We start from the raw sequence: 20,492 nt of genomic DNA, 5'->3' as shown, positions 1-20,492 counted from the left end.
CACAGTGAGATCTATGCGATATGGCCGAGAAATGTAATTTTGATGTTCACTCCCAAACCGCTGCGCAGAAGTCAACCAAACTTCACCCAATAGTGTATTGTATCACAATCTAGTAGTTACATGTGGAAATTTGGTTCTAGGACATTTGATTTGAGCGCAATCCTCAAACTTAGGTCGAAAAAGCCATTTAAGCCTTTTCACAGTGAGATCTATGCGATATGGCCGAGAAATGTAATTTTGATGTTAACTCCCAAACCGCTGCGCAGAAGTCAACCAAACTTCACCCATTAGTGTATTGTATCACAATCTAGTAGTTACATGTGGAAATTTGGTTCTAGGACATTTGATTTGAGCGCAATCCTCAAACTTAGGTCAAAAAAGCCATTTAAGCCTTTTCACAGTGAGATCTATGCGATATGGCCGAGAAATGTAATTTTGATGTTAACTCCCAAACCGCTGCGCAGAAGTAAACCAAACTTCACCCATTAGTGTATTGTATCACAATCTAGTAGTTACATGTGGAAATTTGGTTCTAGGACATTTGATTTGAAGATCTATGCGATATGGCCGAGAAATGTAATTTTATGTTCACTCCCAAACCGCTGCGCAGAAGTCAACCAAACTTCACCCAATAGTGTATTGTATCACATTCTAGTAGTTACATTTAAAAATTTCGTTCTAGGACATTTGGTTTGAGCGCAATCATTAAACTTAATTAAAAAAGTCATTTAAGCCTTTTCACAGTGAGATCTATGCGATATGGCCGAGAAATGTAATTTTGATGTTAACTCCCAAACCGCTGCGCAGAAGTCAACCAAAATTCACCCAATAGTGTATTGTATCACAATCTAGTAGTTACATTTGAAAATTTCGTTCTCGGACATTTTGTTTGAGCGCAATCATCAAACTTTATTAAAAAAGTCATTTAAGCCTTTTCAAAGTGAGATTTATGCGATATGGCCGAGAAATGTAAATTTCATGTTAACTCCCAAACCGCTGCGCAGAAGTCAACCAAACTTCACCCAATAGTGTATTGTATCACATTCTAGTAGTTACATTTAAAAATTTCGTTCTAGGACATTTGGTTTGAGCGCAATCATTAAACTTAATTAAAAAAGTCATTTAAGCCTTTTCACAGTGAGATCTATGCGATATGGCCGAGAAATGTAATTTTGATGTTAACTCCCAAACCGCTGCGCAGAAGTCAACCAAAATTCACCCAATAGTGTATTGTATCACAATCTAGTAGTTACATTTGAAAATTTCGTTCTAGGACATTTGGTTTGAGCGCAATCTTCAAACTTAATTAAAAAAAGTCATTTAAGCCTTTTCACAGTGAGATCTATGCGATATGGCCGAGAAATGTAATTTTGATGTTCACTCCCAAACCGCTGCGCAGAAGTCAACCAAACTTCACCCAATAGTGTATTGTATCACAATCTAGTAGTTACATGTGGAAATTTGGTTCTAGGACATTTGATTTGAGCGCAATCCTCAAACTTAGGTCAAAAAAGCCATTTAAGCCTTTTCACAGTGAGATCTATGCGATATGGCCGAGAAATGTAATTTTGATGTTAACTCCCAAACCGCTGCGCAGAAGTCAACCAAACTTCACCCATTAGTGTATTGTATCACAATCTAGTAGTTACATGTGGAAATTTGGTTCTAGGACATTTGATTTGAGCGCAATCCTCAAACTTAGGTCAAAAAAGCCATTTAAGCCTTTTCACAGTGAGATCTATGCGATATGGCCGAGAAATGTAATTTTGATGTTAACTCCCAAACCGCTGCGCAGAAGTACACCAAACTTCACCCATTAGTGTATTGTATCACAATCTAGTAGTTACATGTGGAAATTTGGTTCTAGGACATTTGATTTGAGCGCAATCATCAAACTTAATTAAAAAAGCCATTTAAGCCTTTTCACAGTGAGATCTATGCGATATGGCCGAGAAATGTAATTTTATGTTCACTCCCAAACCGCTGCGCAGAAGTCAACCAAACTTCACCCAATAATGTATTGTATCACAATCTAGTAGTTACATTTGAAAATTTTGTTCTAGGACATTTTGTTTAAGCGCAATCATCAAACTTTATTAAAAAAGTCATTTAAGCCTTTTGACAGTGAGATCTATGCGATATGGCCGAGAAATGTAATTTTGATGTTAACTCCAAAACCGCTGCGCAGAAGTAAACCAAACTTCACCCAATAGTGTATTGTATCACAATCTAGTAGTTACATTTAAAAATTTTGTTCTAGGACATTTTGTTTGAGCGCAATCATCAAACTTAATTAAAAAAGGCATTTAAGCCTTTTCACAGTGAGATCTATGCGATATGGCCGAGAAATGTAATTTTGATGTTAACTCCCAAACCGCTGCGCAGAAGTCAACCAAACTTCACCCAATAGTGTATTTTATCACAATCTAGTAGTTACATTTGGAAATTTAGTTCTAGGACATTTGATTTGAGCGCAATCTTCAAACTTAATTAAAAAAAGTCATTTAAGCCTTTTCACAGTGAGATCTATGCGATATGGCCGAGAAATGTAATTTTGATGTTAACTCCCAAACCGCTGCGCAGAAGTAAACCAAACTTCACCCATTAGTGTATTGTGTCACAATCTAGTAGTTACATGTGGAAATTTGGTTCTAGGACATTTGATTTGAGCGCAATCCTCAAACTTAGGTCAAAAAAGCCATTTAAGCCTTTTCACAGTGAGATCTATGCGATATGGCCGAGAAATGTAATTTTGATGTTAACTCCCAAACCGCTGCGCAGAAGTCAACCAAACTTCACCCAATAGTGTATTGTATCACAATCTAGTAGTTACATTTGAAAATTTTGTTCTAGGACATTTTGTTTGAACGCAATCATCAAACTTAATTAAAAAAGTCATTTAAGCCTTTTCACAGTGAGATCTATGCGATATGGCCGAGAAATGTAATTTTGATGTTAACTCTCAAACCGCTGCGCAGAAGTCAACCAAACTTCACCCAATAGTGTATTGTATCACAATCTAGTAGTTACATTTGAAAATTTTGTTCTAGGACATTTTGTTTGAACACAATCATCAAACTTAATTAAAAAAGTCATTTAAGCCTTTTCACAGTGAGATCTATGCGATATGGCTGAGAAATGTAATTTTGATGTTAACTCCCAAACCGCTGCGCAGAAGTACACCAAACTTCACCCATTAGTGTATTGTATCACAATCTAGTAGTTACATGTGGAAATTTGGTTCTAGGACATTTGATTTGAGCGCAATCATCAAACTTAATTAAAAAAGCCATTTAAGCCTTTTCACAGTGAGATCTATGCGATATGGCCGAGAAATGTAATTTTATGTTCACTCCCAAACCGCTGCGCAGAAGTCAACCAAACTTCACCCAATAATGTATTGTATCACAATCTAGTAGTTACATTTGAAAATTTTGTTCTAGGACATTTTGTTTAAGCGCAATCATCAAACTTTATTAAAAAAGTCATTTAAGCCTTTTGACAGTGAGATCTATGCGATATGGCCGAGAAATGTAATTTTGATGTTAACTCCCAAACCGCTGCGCAGAAGTAAACCAAACTTCACCCAATAGTGTATTGTATCACAATCTAGTAGTTACATTTAAAAATTTTGTTCTAGGACATTTTGTTTGAGCGCAATCATCAAACTTAATTAAAAAAGGCATTTAAGCCTTTTCACAGTGAGATCTATGCGATATGGCCGAGAAATGTAATTTTGATGTTAACTCCCAAACCGCTGCGCAGAAGTCAACCAAACTTCACCCAATAGTGTATTTTATCACAATCTAGTAGTTACATTTGGAAATTTAGTTCTAGGACATTTGATTTGAGCGCAATCTTCAAACTTAATTAAAAAAAGTCATTTAAGCCTTTTCACAGTGAGATCTATGCGATATGGCCGAGAAATGTAATTTTGATGTTAACTCCCAAACCGCTGCGCAGAAGTAAACCAAACTTCACCCATTAGTGTATTGTATCACAATCTAGTAGTTACATGTGGAAATTTGGTTCTAGGACATTTGATTTGAGCGCAATCCTCAAACTTAGGTCAAAAAAGCCATTTAAGCCTTTTCACAGTGAGATCTATGCGATATGGCCGAGAAATGTAATTTTGATGTTAACTCCCAAACCGCTGCGCAGAAGTCAACCAAACTTCACCCAATAGTGTATTGTATCACAATCTAGTAGTTACATTTGAAAATTTTGTTCTAGGACATTTTGTTTGAACGCAATCATCAAACTTAATTAAAAAAGTCATTTAAGCCTTTTCACAGTGAGATCTATGCGATATGGCCGAGAAATGTAATTTTGATGTTAACTCTCAAACCGCTGCGCAGAAGTCAACCAAACTTCACCCAATAGTGTATTGTATCACAATCTAGTAGTTACATTTGAAAATTTTGTTCTAGGACATTTTGTTTGAACGCAATCATCAAACTTCTCACGGGCGGGGCACACACGGCTGGACTCAAATGCAAGAGACAACGAAAGATGCAGTTCTCAATGACTTTTATTTTACTGGCATTTAACAGGCCAGCTTCATGGTCCAAATGAAATCAAAGTAACAACATAAAATCTTCGGCAATGTAGACTTGAAACAAAACATGACAAGAATAAAACTTACTGGAGATGGAGTCTTAGCTTCTTACAGCTTCACTTAACAAGTAAAACGCACTGGCACAAGACAAGGCAAAAGAGGGGAATTTAAGGCCTAGGGCTAATGATACACAGGTGTGGGCACTCGGGTGATTAAGGGGAAGGCAAGACAAGACTGACAAAGGTAACACTGAGCAACAAAAGGGAACCCACCAAAATAAAACAGGATATGAACTGACATGAATCAACGCCGCCTACGGCGGCGTGTAACAGTACCCCCCCCCACTAGGTCCGGCTCCTGACGGACCAGGCTGTGATGAGGTGGCACGATCGAAGTCGTCGATGAGAGTCTTGTCCACGATGAAACTTGCCGGCACCCATGATCTTTCCTCAGGGCCATACCCCTCCCAGTCCACCAAGAACTGCCGCCCTCTGCCGCGGTTCCGGGCAGCCAGGAGTTTTTTCACAGTGTAGACTGGACCGCCATCTACCATCCTTGGCGGTGGCGGAGGTTCGACCGGCGGCACCAGGGGGCTCTCACACACCGGCTTTAGTCGGCTAACGTGGAAAGTGGGATGTACCCGAAGAGACCTGGGCAGGCGAAGTCGGACAGAGACCGGGTTAATGACCTTGGAGATGGGAAATGGGCCCACAAACCTCGGTGCAAGCTTCTTGGAGTCTACTCGCAGTGGAAGATCCCTGGTGGAGAGCCACACACGCTGCCCTGGTCTGTAATTAGGTGCCAGACGCCGCCGGCGATCCGCTGCGGCCTTCATACGGGTGACACCCCGCAGCAAGACCTTGGACGCAGCGGCCCACACCCGTTGGCACCTCCTGATCATTGCGTGCGCCGATAGCACCCGCACCTCCCTCTCGCAGCTGGGGAAAACTGGAGGCTGGAACCCTAGGACACAGTGGAACGGCGACAGACCAGTGGCAGCTGTCGGGAGAGAGTTATGGGCGTACTCGACCCACAACAAGTGTTCACTCCAGGATGACGGGTTCTGCGATACCAGGCAGCGGAGACAGGTTTCCAGTTCCTGGTTGATTCGCTCAGTCTGACCATTTGACTCCGGGTGGTAGCCTGATGTTAGGCTGACTGAGGCACCCAGGAGGGAACAGAACTCCTTCCAGAACTTGGAAGTGAATTGAGGACCCCTGTCAGACACAATGTCCCTTGGGATGCCGTGAATACGCACCACCTGACAGAGAATCGCATGGGCTGTCTCCTTGGCCGTTGGCAACTTTGGCAAGGGCACAAAATGCACCATTTTGGAGAACCGGTCTACAACAGTCATTACTACCGTGTTCCCTTTAGATGGTGGCAAACCAGAAACAAAGTCGATGGAGATGTGCGACCATGGCCTGCTAGGCACCGGAAGAGGTTGAAGTAGTCCGCAGGGGCGCTTGTTGGATGTTTTGTTGCGTGCGCACACGGTGCAAGCCGCGACATATTCCTTAACGTCACGCTGCAGGCCAGGCCACCAAAAACGCTGCTTAATGACATAAGCAGTTCTGTGGGATCCGGGGTGACAAGTAAGCAGCGAGGTGTGAGCCCAATGAATGACCTGCGACCTCATACCATCGGGTACATACAGTCGTCCAGGGGGGCAGCCCCTGGGTACCGGGCTCACACCAAGTTCGCGTTTTACCTGGTCTTCTATAGGCCAAGACACCGCCCCAACCACACGGGAAGGTGGAAGGATAGGTTCAGGGTCTTTGGCCCGGGGTGTTGGGTCATGGAGGCGGGAGAGGGCATCCGCCTTCCCGTTCTTTGAGCCGGGTCTGTAAGACAAAACAAAGTTGAAACGACTGAAGAATAATGACCACCTGGCCTGCCTGGGATTGAGTCTCTTGGCTTTCCGTATGTACTCCAGGTTTTTGTGATCAGTCCAAACGACGAAGGGAAGCGAAGCCCCCTCCAACCAATGCCTCCATTCCTCCAGTGCCACTTTGACCGCTAGTAGCTCCTTGTCACCGATGTCGTAGTTTCTTTCAGCTGGCGTCAATTTTCGAGACAGGAAGGCACACGGGTGGAGGCGGTTGTCCCGCTCAGACCTTTGAGAAAGGATTGCCCCAATGCCCACATCTGAGGCATCGACCTCCACCATAAATTGACGCCGTGGATCCGGGATTGTAAGCACCGGGGCTGAGACAAAAGCCTCTTTCAAACGGCGGAAGGCCTCGGCGGCCTTAGGGACCCATTTGAAGGGCGCAGATGGAGATGTAAGGACGTGTAAGGGAGCTGCTATGGTGCTGAAGTTGCGGACAAACTTCCTATAGAAATTCGCAAATCCTAGGAACTGCTGTACCTTTTTTCTGTTGATGGGCACGGGCCAATCCCGTACGGCGCTCACCTTGGAAGGGTCCATTTCAATCTTGTCAGGTGAGATTATGTGACCGAGGAAACCAACTGTTTGAACATGGAATTCGCTTTTTTCAGCCTTGACATACAACTTGTTCTCCAACAGGGTTTGGAGAACCTGAGTAACATGGTTCACATGAGTTTCGAGAGTGGGGGAATAAATCAATATATCATCCAAATATACAAAAACAAAACGGTTTAGATATGCATGTAGAACTGTGTTTATCATATTTTGAAAAACTGCTGGAGCATTTGCAAGTCCAAATGGCATTACCAAGTATTCAAAATGACCAGAAGGGGTGTTGAACCCAGTCTTCCACTCATCACCCTCCCGAATTCTGACCAGATGGTAGGCATTACGCAGGTCGAGTTTGGTAAAAAACCGTGCCCCTTGGAGGTGTTCAAAGGCAGTGGACAAAAGTGGGAGAGGAGGGCGGTTCTTTATTGTTATGGCATTTAGCGGACTATAGTCAATGCATGGACGCAGAGAACCATCCTTCTTACCAACAAAGAAGAACCCTGCGCCCGCTGGCGATGACGATGGCCGAATTATTCCAGATTTCAATGAGTCTTTGATATAAGTGTTCATAGCTTCTGTCTCTTTTTGTGAAATCGAGTACAAGCGGCCTTTAGGGATAGGTGAACCTGGAACAAGGTCTATAGGGCAGTCAAAGTCCCGGTGAGGCGGTAGCGACATAGCTTTTGTTTTACTAAACACGTCGCGCAGGTGATGGTAACATGACGGGACATTGTGCAAACACTCACCATCGCCTAGCCTGTTCAGCATTTCAGGTCTTGGTTCAGGACTAACCAGGCACCCCTTCTCGCATTCTTTTCCCCACGCCGTAACCTTCCCCGTGGACCAGTTCAAACTTGGACAGTGTTTCTTGAGCCATGGGAAACCGAGAACCAACGGATGCATTGGGGAACTGATTACATGGAATACCACCCTTTCTACATGATTGTCAATAGTCATGGTTATTGGCTCGGTTCTATGAGTGATTCGTACCAGATCACGTCCGGTCAGCGCGCGTGTCATGACAGGGATAGTTAGTGGGACCAAAGTTATGTGCAAGGTGTTGACAAGCGAGCGATCTAACAAGTTTTCATCCGCTCCTGAATCTATAAGTGCGTTCAATTTGTGTGTTTGTCCTCGCAACTTTAATGTTACCGCTGTAGGGGTTCGTAGAGGATTGGTGGTTATGTTGTGGGTTTGTGCTAGCACAGGGGGTGGCTTAGCTGAAAGTGACTTCCCTACCGGGCATGATACACGCTGATGTCCCTCCTGTCCACAGTAGAAGCAACGCCTTTCTTGCAGACGCCGTTGTCTCTCCTCCAGAGTCAGTCGGGTGCGGCCGATATTCACTGGCTCCTCGGGTGCGGTGGGTTGTGGTTTGGTCTCAAGTGGTGATTGACCAGAAGCCTGGCGGGTGAATGTGGTGTGATGCCTCTCCTTCTCTCGTTCGCGAAGCCGAAAATCCAACCGGCAGGCCATTTCCACCATCGAATCCAGGTCTGTGGGGTTCTCATATGGTGCCAGATGGTCCTTGATGGTCTCAGAGAGGCCTCGACGGAATGAGTCCCGCAGGGCTGCGTCATTCCATCCACTTCCTGCTGCAGCAGTCCGAAACTGGATGGCGTAATCAGCCACACTGAGCCTTCCCTGCCGCAGATTCTCCAGAATCCACACTGCCTCTCTTCTCGGGGCCATTGGGTCGAACACTCTCCGGAGAGCCGCAATGAAACTCTCTGTCGAGCGGCATGCTGGGGAGTCTCTGTCCCATTCCAGTGCTGCCCATTCAGCTGCACGGCCTGACAGATGAGAGACCACAAAAGCCAATTTGGCAGCATCACTGTCATATACTTGGGGCATGAGTTTAAAATGGAGGTCACACTGGAAAAGGAAGGTGCGGCAGCTGCCAGTCTCCCCAGAGAACTTGTCAGGAGGTGCCAGGTGGGGGAGAGAGGTATGGTGTTCCCTGAGAGCCAGCGGAGGGGGTGCTGGAGGTGGAGCAGCCGCAGGTGTGGTGGTGATTGTCGGTGCAGACTCCAGGCGGCTCAGCGTTAGCTGCAGGGTGTGAACCAGTTGTTGGATCTGATCGGTCACGCACGCCTGTCCATAGTGCTGATCCCTGGATAGCTGCTCGACTGCCTGACTTAATGCGTTGAGTTGCTCTTCCTGCTGCTTCACCTTTATTCCCTGGGCACTCAGGGCGACCTTTAGCCTTTCAGTCTCTGCTGAGTCCATTGTGGCCAGTGCGTTCTGTCACGGGCGGGGCACACACGGCTGGACTCAAATGCAAGAGACAACGAAAGATGCAGTTCTCAATGACTTTTATTTTACTGGCATTTAACAGGCCAGCTTCATGGTCCAAATGAAATCAAAGTAACAACATAAAATCTTCGGCAATGTAGACTTGAAACAAAACATGACAAGAATAAAACTTACTGGAGATGGAGTCTTAGCTTCTTACAGCTTCACTTAACAAGTAAAACGCACTGGCACAAGACAAGGCAAAAGAGGGGAATTTAAGGCCTAGGGCTAATGATACACAGGTGTGGGCACTCGGGTGATTAAGGGGAAGGCAAGACAAGACTGACAAAGGTAACACTGAGCAACAAAAGGGAACCCACCAAAATAAAACAGGATATGAACTGACATGAATCAACGCCGCCTACGGCGGCGTGTAACAAAACTTAATTAAAAAAGTCATTTAAGCCTTTTCACAGTGAGATCTATGCGATATGGCTGAGAAATGTAATTTTGATGTTAACTCCCAAACCGCTGCGCAGAAGTCAACCAAACTTCACCCATTAGTGTATTGTATCACAATCTAGTAGTTACATGTGGAAATTTGGTTCTAGGACATTTGATTTGAGCGCAATCCTCAAACTTAGGTCAAAAAAGCCATTTAAGCCTTTTCACAGTGAGATCTATGCGATATGGCCGAGAAATGTAATTTTGATGTTAACTCCCAAACCGCTGCGCAGAAGTAAACCAAACTTCACCCATTAGTGTATTGTATCACAATCTAGTAGTTACATGTGGAAATTTGGTTCTAGGACATTTGATTTGAGCGCAATCCTCAAACCTAGGTCAAAAAAGCCATTTAAGCCTTTTCACAGTGAGATCTATGCGATATGGCCGAGAAATGTAATTTTGATGTTAACTCCCAAACCGCTGCGCAGAAGTCAACCAAACTTCACCCAATAGTGTATTTTATCACAATCTAGTAGTTACATTTGGAAATTTAGTTCTAGGACATTTGGTTTGAGCGCAATCTTCAAACTTAATTAAAAAAAGTCATTTAAGGCTTTTCACAGTGAGATCTATGCGATATGGCCGAGAAATGTAATTTTGATGTTAACTCCCAAACCGCTGCGCAGAAGTCAACCAAACTTCACCCAATAGTGTATTTTATCACAATCTAGTAGTTACATTTGGAAATTTAGTTCTAGGACATTTGGTTTGAGCGCAATCTTCAAACTTAATTAAAAAAAGTCATTTAAGCGTTTTCACAGTGAGATCTATGCGATATGGCCGAGAAATGTAATTTTGATGTTCACTCCCAAACCGCTACGCAGAAGTCAACCAAACTTCACCCAATAGTGTATTTTATCACAATCTAGTAGTTACATGTGGAAATTTGGTTCTAGGACATTTGATTTGAGCGCAATCCTCAAACTTAGGTCAAAAAAGCCATTTAAGCCTTTTCACAGTGAGATCTATGCGATATGGCCGAGAAATGTAATTTTGATGTTAACTCCCAAACCGCTGCACAGAAGTAAACCAAACTTCACCCATTAGTGTATTGTATCACAATCTAGTAGTTACATGTGGAAATTTGGTTCTAGGACATTTGATTTGAGCGCAATCCTCAAACTTAGGTCAAAAAAGCCATTTAAGCCTTTTCACAGTGAGATCTATGCGATATGGCCGAGAAATGTAATTTTGATGTTAACTCCCAAACCGCTGCGCAGAAGTAAACCAAACTTCACCCAATAGTGTATTTTATCACAATCTAGTAGTTACATTTGAAAATTTTGTTCTAGGACATTTTGTTTGAGCGCAATCATCAAACTTAATTAAAAAAGTCATTTAAGCCTTTTCACAGTGAGATCTATGCGATATGGCCGAGAAATGTAATTTTGATGTTAACTCCCAAACCGCTGCGCAGAAGTCAACCAAACTTCACCCAATAGTGTATTGTATCACAATCTAGTAGTTACATTTGAAAATTTTGTTCTAGGACATTTTGTTTGAGCGCAATCATCAAACTTTATTAAAAAAGTCATTTAAGCCTTTTCACAGTGAGATCTATGCGATATGGCCGAGAAATGTAAATTTCATGTTAACTCCCAAACCGCTGCGCAGAAGTCAACCAAACTTCACCCAATAGTGTATTGTATCACATTCTAGTAGTTACATTTAAAAATTTCGTTCTAGGACATTTGGTTTGAGCGCAATCATTAAACTTAATTAAAAAAGTCATTTAAGCCTTTTCACAGTGAGATCTATGCGATATGGCCGAGAAATGTAATTTTGATGTTAACTCCCAAACCGCTGCGCAGAAGTCAACCAAACTTCACCCAATAGTGTATTGTATCACAATCTAGTAGTTACATTTGAAAATTTCGTTCTAGGACATTTGGTTTGAGCGCAATCTTCAAACTTAATTAAAAAAAGTCATTTAAGCCTTTTAACAGTGAGATCTATGCGATATGGCCGAGAAATGTAATTTTGATGTTCACTCCCAAACCGCTGCGCAGAAGTCAACCAAACTTCACCCAATAGTGTATTGTATCACAATCTAGTAGTTACATGTGGAAATTTGGTTCTAGGACATTTGATTTGAGCGCAATCCTCAAACTTAGGTCAAAAAAGCCATTTAAGCCTTTTCACAGTGAGATCTATGCGATATGGCCGAGAAATGTAATTTTGATGTTAACTCCCAAACCGCTGCGCAGAAGTCAACCAAACTTAACCCATTAGTGTATTGTATCACAATCTAGTAGTTACATGTGGAAATTTGGTTCTAGGACATTTGATTTGAGCGCAATCCTCAAACTTAGGTCAAAAAAGCTATTTAAGCCTTTTCACAGTGAGATCTATGCGATATGGCCGAGAAATGTAATTTTGATGTTAACTCCCAAACCGCCGCGCAGAAGTAAACCAAACTTCACCCATTAGTGTATTGTATCACAATCTAGTAGTTACATGTGGAAATTTGGTTCTAGGACATTTGATTTGAGCACAATCCTCAAACTTAGGTCAAAAAAGCAATTTAAGCCTTTTCACAGTGAGATCTATGCGATATGGCCGAGAAATGTAATTTTGATGTTAACTCCCAAACCGCTGCGCAGAAGTCAACCAAACTTCACCCAATAGTGTATTTTATCACAATCTAGTAGTTACATTTGGAAATTTAGTTCTAGGACATTTGATTTGAGCGCAATCTTCAAACTTAATTAAAAAAAGTCATTTAAGCGTTTTCACAGTGAGATCTATGCGATATGGCCGAGAAATGTAATTTTGATGTTCACTCCCAAACCGCTGCGCAGAAGTCAAACAAACTTCACCCAATAGTGTATTTTATCACAATCTAGTAGTTACATGTGGAAATTTGGTTCTAGGACATTTGATTTGAGCGCAATCCTCAAACTTAGGTCAAAAAAGCCATTTAAGCCTTTTCACAGTGAGATCTATGCGATATGGCCGAGAAATGTAATTTGGATGTTAACTCCCAAACCGCTGCGCAGAAGTAAACCAAACTTCACCCAATAGTGTATTTTATCACAATCTAGTAGTTACATTTGAAAATTTTGTTCTAGGACATTTTGTTTGAGCGCAATCATCAAACTTAATTAAAAAAGTCATTTAAGCCTTTTCACAGTGAGATCTATGCGATATGGCCGAGAAATGTAATTTTGATGTTAACTCCCAAACCGCTGCGCAGAAGTCAACCAAACTTCACCCAATAGTGTATTGTATCACAATCTAGTAGTTACATTTCAAAATTTTGTTCTAGGACATTTTGTTTGAGCGCAATCATCAAACTTTATTAAAAAAGTCATTTAAGCCTTTTCACAGTGAGATCTATGCGATATGGCCGAGAAATGTAAATTTCATGTTAACTCCCAAACCGCTGCGCAGAAGTCAACCAAACTTCACCCAATAGTGTATTGTATCACATTCTAGTAGTTACATTTAAAAATTTCGTTCTAGGACATTTGGTTTGAGCGCAATCATTAAACTTAATTAAAAAAGTCATTTAAGCCTTTTCACAGTGAGATCTATGCGATATGGCCGAGAAATGTAATTTTGATGTTAACTCCCAAACCGCTGCGCAGAAGTCAACCAAACTTCACCCAATAGTGTATTGTATCACAATCTAGTAGTTACATTTGAAAATTTCGTTCTAGGACATTTGGTTTGAGCGCAATCTTCAAACTTAATTAAAAAAAGTCATTTAAGCCTTTTCACAGTGAGATCTATGCGATATGGCCGAGAAATGTAATTTTGATGTTCACTCCCAAACCGCTGCGCAGAAGTCAACCAAACTTCACCCAATAGTGTATTGTATCACAATCTAGTAGTTACATGTGGAAATTTGGTTCTAGGACATTTGATTTGAGCGCAATCCTCAAACTTAGGTCAAAAAAGCCATTTAAGCCTTTTCACAGTGAGATCTATGCGATATGGCCGAGAAATGTAATTTTGATGTTAACTCCCAAACCGCTGCGCAGAAGTCAACCAAACTTCACCCATTAGTGTATTGTATCACAATCTAGTAGTTACATGTGGAAATTTGGTTCTAGGACATTTGATTTGAGCGCAATCCTCAAACTTAGGTCAAAAAAGCCATTTAAGCCTTTTCACAGTGAGATCTATGCGATATGGCCGAGAAATGTAATTTTGATGTTAACTCCCAAACCGCTGCGCAGAAGTAAACCAAACTTCACCCATTAGTGTATTGTATCACAATCTAGTAGTTACATGTGGAAATTTGGTTCTAGGACATTTGATTTGAGCGCAATCCTCAAACCTAGGTCAAAAAAGCCATTTAAGCCTTTTCACAGTGAGATCTATGCGATATGGCCGAGAAATGTAATTTGGATGTTAACTCCCAAACCGCTGCGCAGAAGTAAACCAAACTTCACCCAATAGTGTATTTTATCACAATCTAGTAGTTACATTTGGAAATTTAGTTCTAGGACATTTGATTTGAGCGCAATCTTCAAACTTAATTAAAAAAAGTCATTTAAGGCTTTTCACAGTGAGATCTATGCGATATGGCCGAGAAATGTAATTTTGATGTTAACTCCCAAACCGCTGCGCAGAAGTCAACCAAACTTCACCCAATAGTGTATTTTATCACAATCTAGTAGTTACATTTGGAAATTTAGTTCTAGGACATTTGATTTGAGCGCAATCTTCAAACTTAATTAAAAAAAGTCATTTAAGGCTTTTCACAGTGAGATCTATGCGATATGGCCGAGAAATGTAATTTTGATGTTCACTCCCAAACCGCTGCGCAGAAGTCAACCAAACTTCACCCAATAGTGTATTTTATCACAATCTAGTAGTTACATTTGGAAATTTAGTTCTAGGACATTTGATTTGAGCGCAATCTTCAAACTTAATTAAAAAAAGTCATTTAAGCGTTTTCACAGTGAGATCTATGCGATATGGCCGAGAAATGTAATTTTGATGTTCACTCCCAAACCGCTGCGCAGAAGTCAAACAAACTTCACCCAATAGTGTATTTTATCACAATCTAGTAGTTACATGTGGAAATTTGGTTCTAGGACATTTGATTTGAGCGCAATCCTCAAACTTAGGTCAAAAAAGCCATTTAAGCCTTTTCACAGTGAGATCTATGCGATATGGCCGAGAAATGTAATTTTGATGTTAACTCCCAAACCACTGCGCAGAAGTAAACCAAACTTCACCCAATAGTGTATTTTATCACAATCTAGTAGTTACATTTGAAAATTTTGTTCTAGGACATTTTGTTTGAGCGCAATCATCAAACTTAATTAAAAAAGTCATTTAAGCCTTTTCACAGTGAGATCTATGCGATATGGCCGAGAAATGTAATTTTGATGTTAACTCCCAAACCGCTGCGCAGAAGTCAACCAAACTTCACCCAATAGTGTATTGTATCACAATCTAGTAGTTACATTTGAAAATTTTGTTCTAGGACATTTTGTTTGAGCGCAATCATCAAACTTTATTAAAAAAGCCATTTAAGCCTTTTCACAGTGAGATCTATGCGATATGGCCGAGAAATGTAAATTTCATGTTAACTCCCAAACCGCTGCGCAGAAGTCAACCAAACTTCACCCAATAGTGTATTGTATCACAATCTAGTAGTTACATTTGAAAATTTTGTTCTAGGACATTTTGTTTGAGCGCAATCATCAAACTTAATTAAAAAAGTCATTTAAGCCTTTTCACAGTGAGATCTATGCGATATGGCCGAGAAATGTAATTTTGATGTTAACTCCCAAACCGCTGCGCAGAAGTCAACCAAACTTCACCCAATAGTGTATTGTATCACAATCTAGTAGTTACATTTGAAAATTTTGTTCTAGGACATTTTGTTTGAGCGCAATCATCAAACTTTATTAAAAAAGTGATTTAAGCCTTTTCACAGTGAGATCTATGCGATATGGCCGAGAAATGTAATTTTGATGTTAACTCCCAAACCGCTGCGCAGAAGTCAACCAAACTTCACCCAATAGTGTATTGTATCACAATCTAGTAGTTACATGTGGAAATTTGGTTCTAGGACATTTGATTTGAGGGCAATCCTCAAACTTAGGTCAAAAAAGCCATTTAAGACTTTTCACAGTGAGATCTATGCGATATGGCCGAGAAATGTAATTTTGATGTTAACTCCCAAACCGCTGCGCAGAAGTCAACCAAACTTCACCCAATAGTGTATTGTATCACAATCTAGTAGTTACATTTGAAAATTTCGTTCTAGGACATTTGGTTTGAGCGCAATCTTCAAACTTAATTAAAAAAAGTCATTTAAGCCTTTTCACAGTGAGATCTATGCGATATGGCCGAGAAATGTAATTTTGATGTTCACTCCCAAACCGCTGCGCAGAAGTCAACCAAACTTCACCCAATAGTGTATTGTATCACAATCTAGTAGTTACATGTGGAAATTTGGTTCTAGGACATTTGATTTGAGCGCAATCCTCAAACTTAGGTCAAAAAAGCCATTTAAGCCTTTTCACAGTGAGATCTATGCGATATGGCCGAGAAATGTAATTTTGATGTTAACTCCCAAACCGCTGCGCAGAAGTCAACCAAACTTCACCCATTAGTGTATTGTATCACAATCTAGTAGTTACATGTGGAAATTTGGTTCTAGGACATTTGATTTGAGCGCAATCCTCAAACTTAGGTCAAAAAAGCCATTTAAGCCTTTTCACAGTGAGATCTATGCGATATGGCCGAGAAATGTAATTTGGATGTTAACTCCCAAACCGCTGCGCAGAAGTAAACCAAACTTCACCCAATAGTGTATTTTATCACAATCTAGTAGTTACATTTGGAAATTTAGTTCTAGGACATTTGATTTGAGCGCAATCTTCAAACTTAATTAAAAAAAGTCATTTAAGGCTTTTCACAGTGAGATCTATGCGATATGGCCGAGAAATGTAATTTTGATGTTAACTCCCAAACCGCTGCGCAGAAGTCAACCAAACTTCACCCAATAGTGTATTTTATCACAATCTAGTAGTTACATTTGGAAATTTAGTTCTAGGACATTTGATTTGAGCGCAATCTTCAAACTTAATTAAAAAAAGTCATTTAAGGCTTTTCACAGTGAGATCTATGCGATATGGCCGAGAAATGTAATTTTGATGTTCACTCCCAAACCGCTGCGCAGAAGTCAACCAAACTTCACCCAATAGTGTATTTTATCACAATCTAGTAGTTACATTTGGAAATTTAGTTCTAGGACATTTGATTTGAGCGCAATCTTCAAACTTAATTAAAAAAAGTCATTTAAGCGTTTTCACAGTGAGATCTATGCGATATGGCCGAGAAATGTAATTTTGATGTTCACTCCCAAACCGCTGCGCAGAAGTCAAACAAACTTCACCCAATAGTGTATTTTATCACAATCTAGTAGTTACATGTGGAAATTTGGTTCTAGGACATTTGATTTGAGCGCAATCCTCAAACTTAGGTCAAAAAAGCCATTTAAGCCTTTTCACAGTGAGATCTATGCGATATGGCCGAGAAATGTAATTTTGATGTTAACTCCCAAACCACTGCGCAGAAGTAAACCAAACTTCACCCAATAGTGTATTTTATCACAATCTAGTAGTTACATTTGAAAATTTTGTTCTAGGACATTTTGTTTGAGCGCAATCATCAAACTTAATTAAAAAAGTCATTTAAGCCTTTTCACAGTGAGATCTATGCGATATGGCCGAGAAATGTAATTTTGATGTTAACTCCCAAACCGCTGCGCAGAAGTCAACCAAACTTCACCCAATAGTGTATTGTATCACAATCTAGTAGTTACATTTGAAAATTTTGTTCTAGGACATTTTGTTTGAGCGCAATCATTAAACTTTATTAAAAAAGCCATTTAAGCCTTTTCACAGTGAGATCTATGCGATATGGCCGAGAAATGTAAATTTCATGTTAACTCCCAAACCGCTGCGCAGAAGTCAACCAAACTTCACCCAATAGTGTATTGTATCACAATCTAGTAGTTACATTTGAAAATTTTGTTCTAGGACATTTTGTTTGAGCGCAATCATCAAACTTAATTAAAAAAGTCATTTAAGCCTTTTCACAGTGAGATCTATGCGATATGGCCGAGAAATGTAATTTTGATGTTAACTCCCAAACCGCTGCGCAGAAGTCAACCAAACTTCACCCAATAGTGTATTGTATCACAATCTAGTAGTTACATTTGAAAATTTTGTTCTAGGACATTTTGTTTGAGCGCAATCATCAAACTTTATTAAAAAAGTGATTTAAGCCTTTTCACAGTGAGATCTATGCGATATGGCCGAGAAATGTAATTTTGATGTTAACTCCCAAACCGCTGCGCAGAAGTCAACCAAACTTCACCCAATAGTGTATTGTATCACAATCTAGTAGTTACATTTGAAAATTTTGTTCTAGGACATTTTGTTTGAACGCAATCATCAAACTTAATTAAAAAAGTCATTTAAGCCTTTTCACAGTGAGATCTATGCGATATGGCCGAGAAATGTAATTTTGATGTTAACTCTCAAACCGCTGCGCAGAAGTCAACCAAACTTCACCCAATAGTGTATTGTATCACAATCTAGTAGTTACATTTGAAAATTTTGTTCTAGGACATTTTGTTTGAACGCAATCATCAAACTTAATTAAAAAAGTCATTTAAGCCTTTTCACAGTGAGATCTATGCGATATGGCTGAGAAATGTAATTTTGATGTTAACTCCCAAACCGCTGCGCAGAAGTCAACCAAACTTCACCCAATAGTGTATTGTATCACAATCTAGTAGTTACATGTGGAAATTTGGTTCTAGGACATTTGATTTGAGCGCAATCCTCAAACTTAGGTCAAAAAAGCCATTTAAGCCTTTTCACAGTGAGATCTATGCGATATGGCCGAGAAATGTAATTTTGATGTTAACTCCCAAACCGCTGCGCAGAAGTAAACCAAACTTCACCCATTAGTGTATTGTATCACAATCTAGTAGTTACATGTGGAAATTTGGTTCTAGGACATTTGATTTGAGCGCAATCCTCAAACCTAGGTCAAAAAAGCCATTTAAGCCTTTTCACAGTGAGATCTAAGCGATATGGCCGAGAAATGTAATTTTGATGTTAACTCCCAAACCGCTGCGCAGAAGTCAACCAAACTTCACCCAATAGTGTATTTTATCACAATCTAGTAGTTACATTTGGAAATTTAGTTCTAGGACATTTGGTTTGAGCGCAATCTTCAAACTTAATTAAAAAAAGTCATTTAAGGCTTTTCACAGTGAGATCTATGCGATATGGCCGAGAAATGTAATTTTGATGTTAACTCCCAAACCGCTGCGCAGAAGTCAACCAAACTTCACCCAATAGTGTATTTTATCACAATCTAGTAGTTACATTTGGAAATTTAGTTCTAGGACATTTGATTTGAGCGCAATCTTCAAACTTAATTAAAAAAAGTCATTTAAGCGTTTTCACAGTGAGATCTATGCGATATGGCCGAGAAATGTAATTTTGATGTTCACTCCCAAACCGCTGCGCAGAAGTCAACCAAACTTCACCCAATAGTGTATTTTATCACAATCTAGTAGTTACATGTGGAAATTTGGTTCTAGGACATTTGATTTGAGCGCAATCCTCAAACTTAGGTCAAAAAAGCCATTTAAGCCTTTTCACAGTGAGATCTATGCGATATGGCCGAGAAATGTAATTTTGATGTTAACTCCCAAACCGCTGCACAGAAGTAAACCAAACTTCACCCATTAGTGTATTGTATCACAATCTAGTAGTTACATGTGGAAATTTGGTTCTAGGACATTTGATTTGAGCGCAATCCTCAAACTTAGGTCAAAAAAGCCATTTAAGCCTTTTCACAGTGAGATCTATGCGATATGGCCGAGAAATGTAATTTTGATGTTAACTCCCAAACCGCTGCGCAGAAGTAAACCAAACTTCACCCAATAGTGTATTTTATCACAATCTAGTAGTTACATTTGAAAATATTGTTCTAGGACATTTTGTTTGAGCGCAATCATCAAACTTAATTAAAAAAGTCATTTAAGCCTTTTCACAGTGAGATCTATGCGATATGGCCGAGAAATGTAATTTTGATGTTAACTCCCAAACCGCTGCGCAGAAGTCAACCAAACTTCACCCAATAGTGTATTGTATCACAATCTAGTAGTTACATTTGAAAATTTTGTTCTAGGACATTTTGTTTGAGCGCAATCATCAAACTTTATTAAAAAAGTCATTTAAGCCTTTTCACAGTGAGATCTATGCGATATGGCCGAGAAATGTAAATTTCATGTTAACTCCCAAACCGCTGCGCAGAAGTCAACCAAACTTCACCCAATAGTGTATTGTATCACATTCTAGTAGTTACATTTAAAAATTTCGTTCTAGGACATTTGGTTTGAGCGCAATCATTAAACTTAATTAAAAAAGTCATTTAAGCCTTTTCACAGTGAGATCTATGCGATATGGCCGAGAAATGTAATTTTGATGTTAACTCCCAAACCGCTGCGCAGAAGTCAACCAAACTTCACCCAATAGTGTATTGTATCACAATCTAGTAGTTACATTTGAAAATTTCGTTCTAGGACATTTGGTTTGAGCGCAATCTTCAAACTTAATTAAAAAAAGTCATTTAAGCCTTTTAACAGTGAGATCTATGCGATATGGCCGAGAAATGTAATTTTGATGTTCACTCCCAAACCGCTGCGCAGAAGTCAACCAAACTTCACCCAATAGTGTATTGTATCACAATCTA

This window comes from Corythoichthys intestinalis, chromosome 1 (assembly GCF_030265065.1).
Source record: "Corythoichthys intestinalis isolate RoL2023-P3 chromosome 1, ASM3026506v1, whole genome shotgun sequence".
Taxonomy (NCBI): Eukaryota; Metazoa; Chordata; class Actinopteri; order Syngnathiformes; family Syngnathidae; genus Corythoichthys; species Corythoichthys intestinalis.
Note: the sequence above shows the minus strand (reverse complement) of the source record.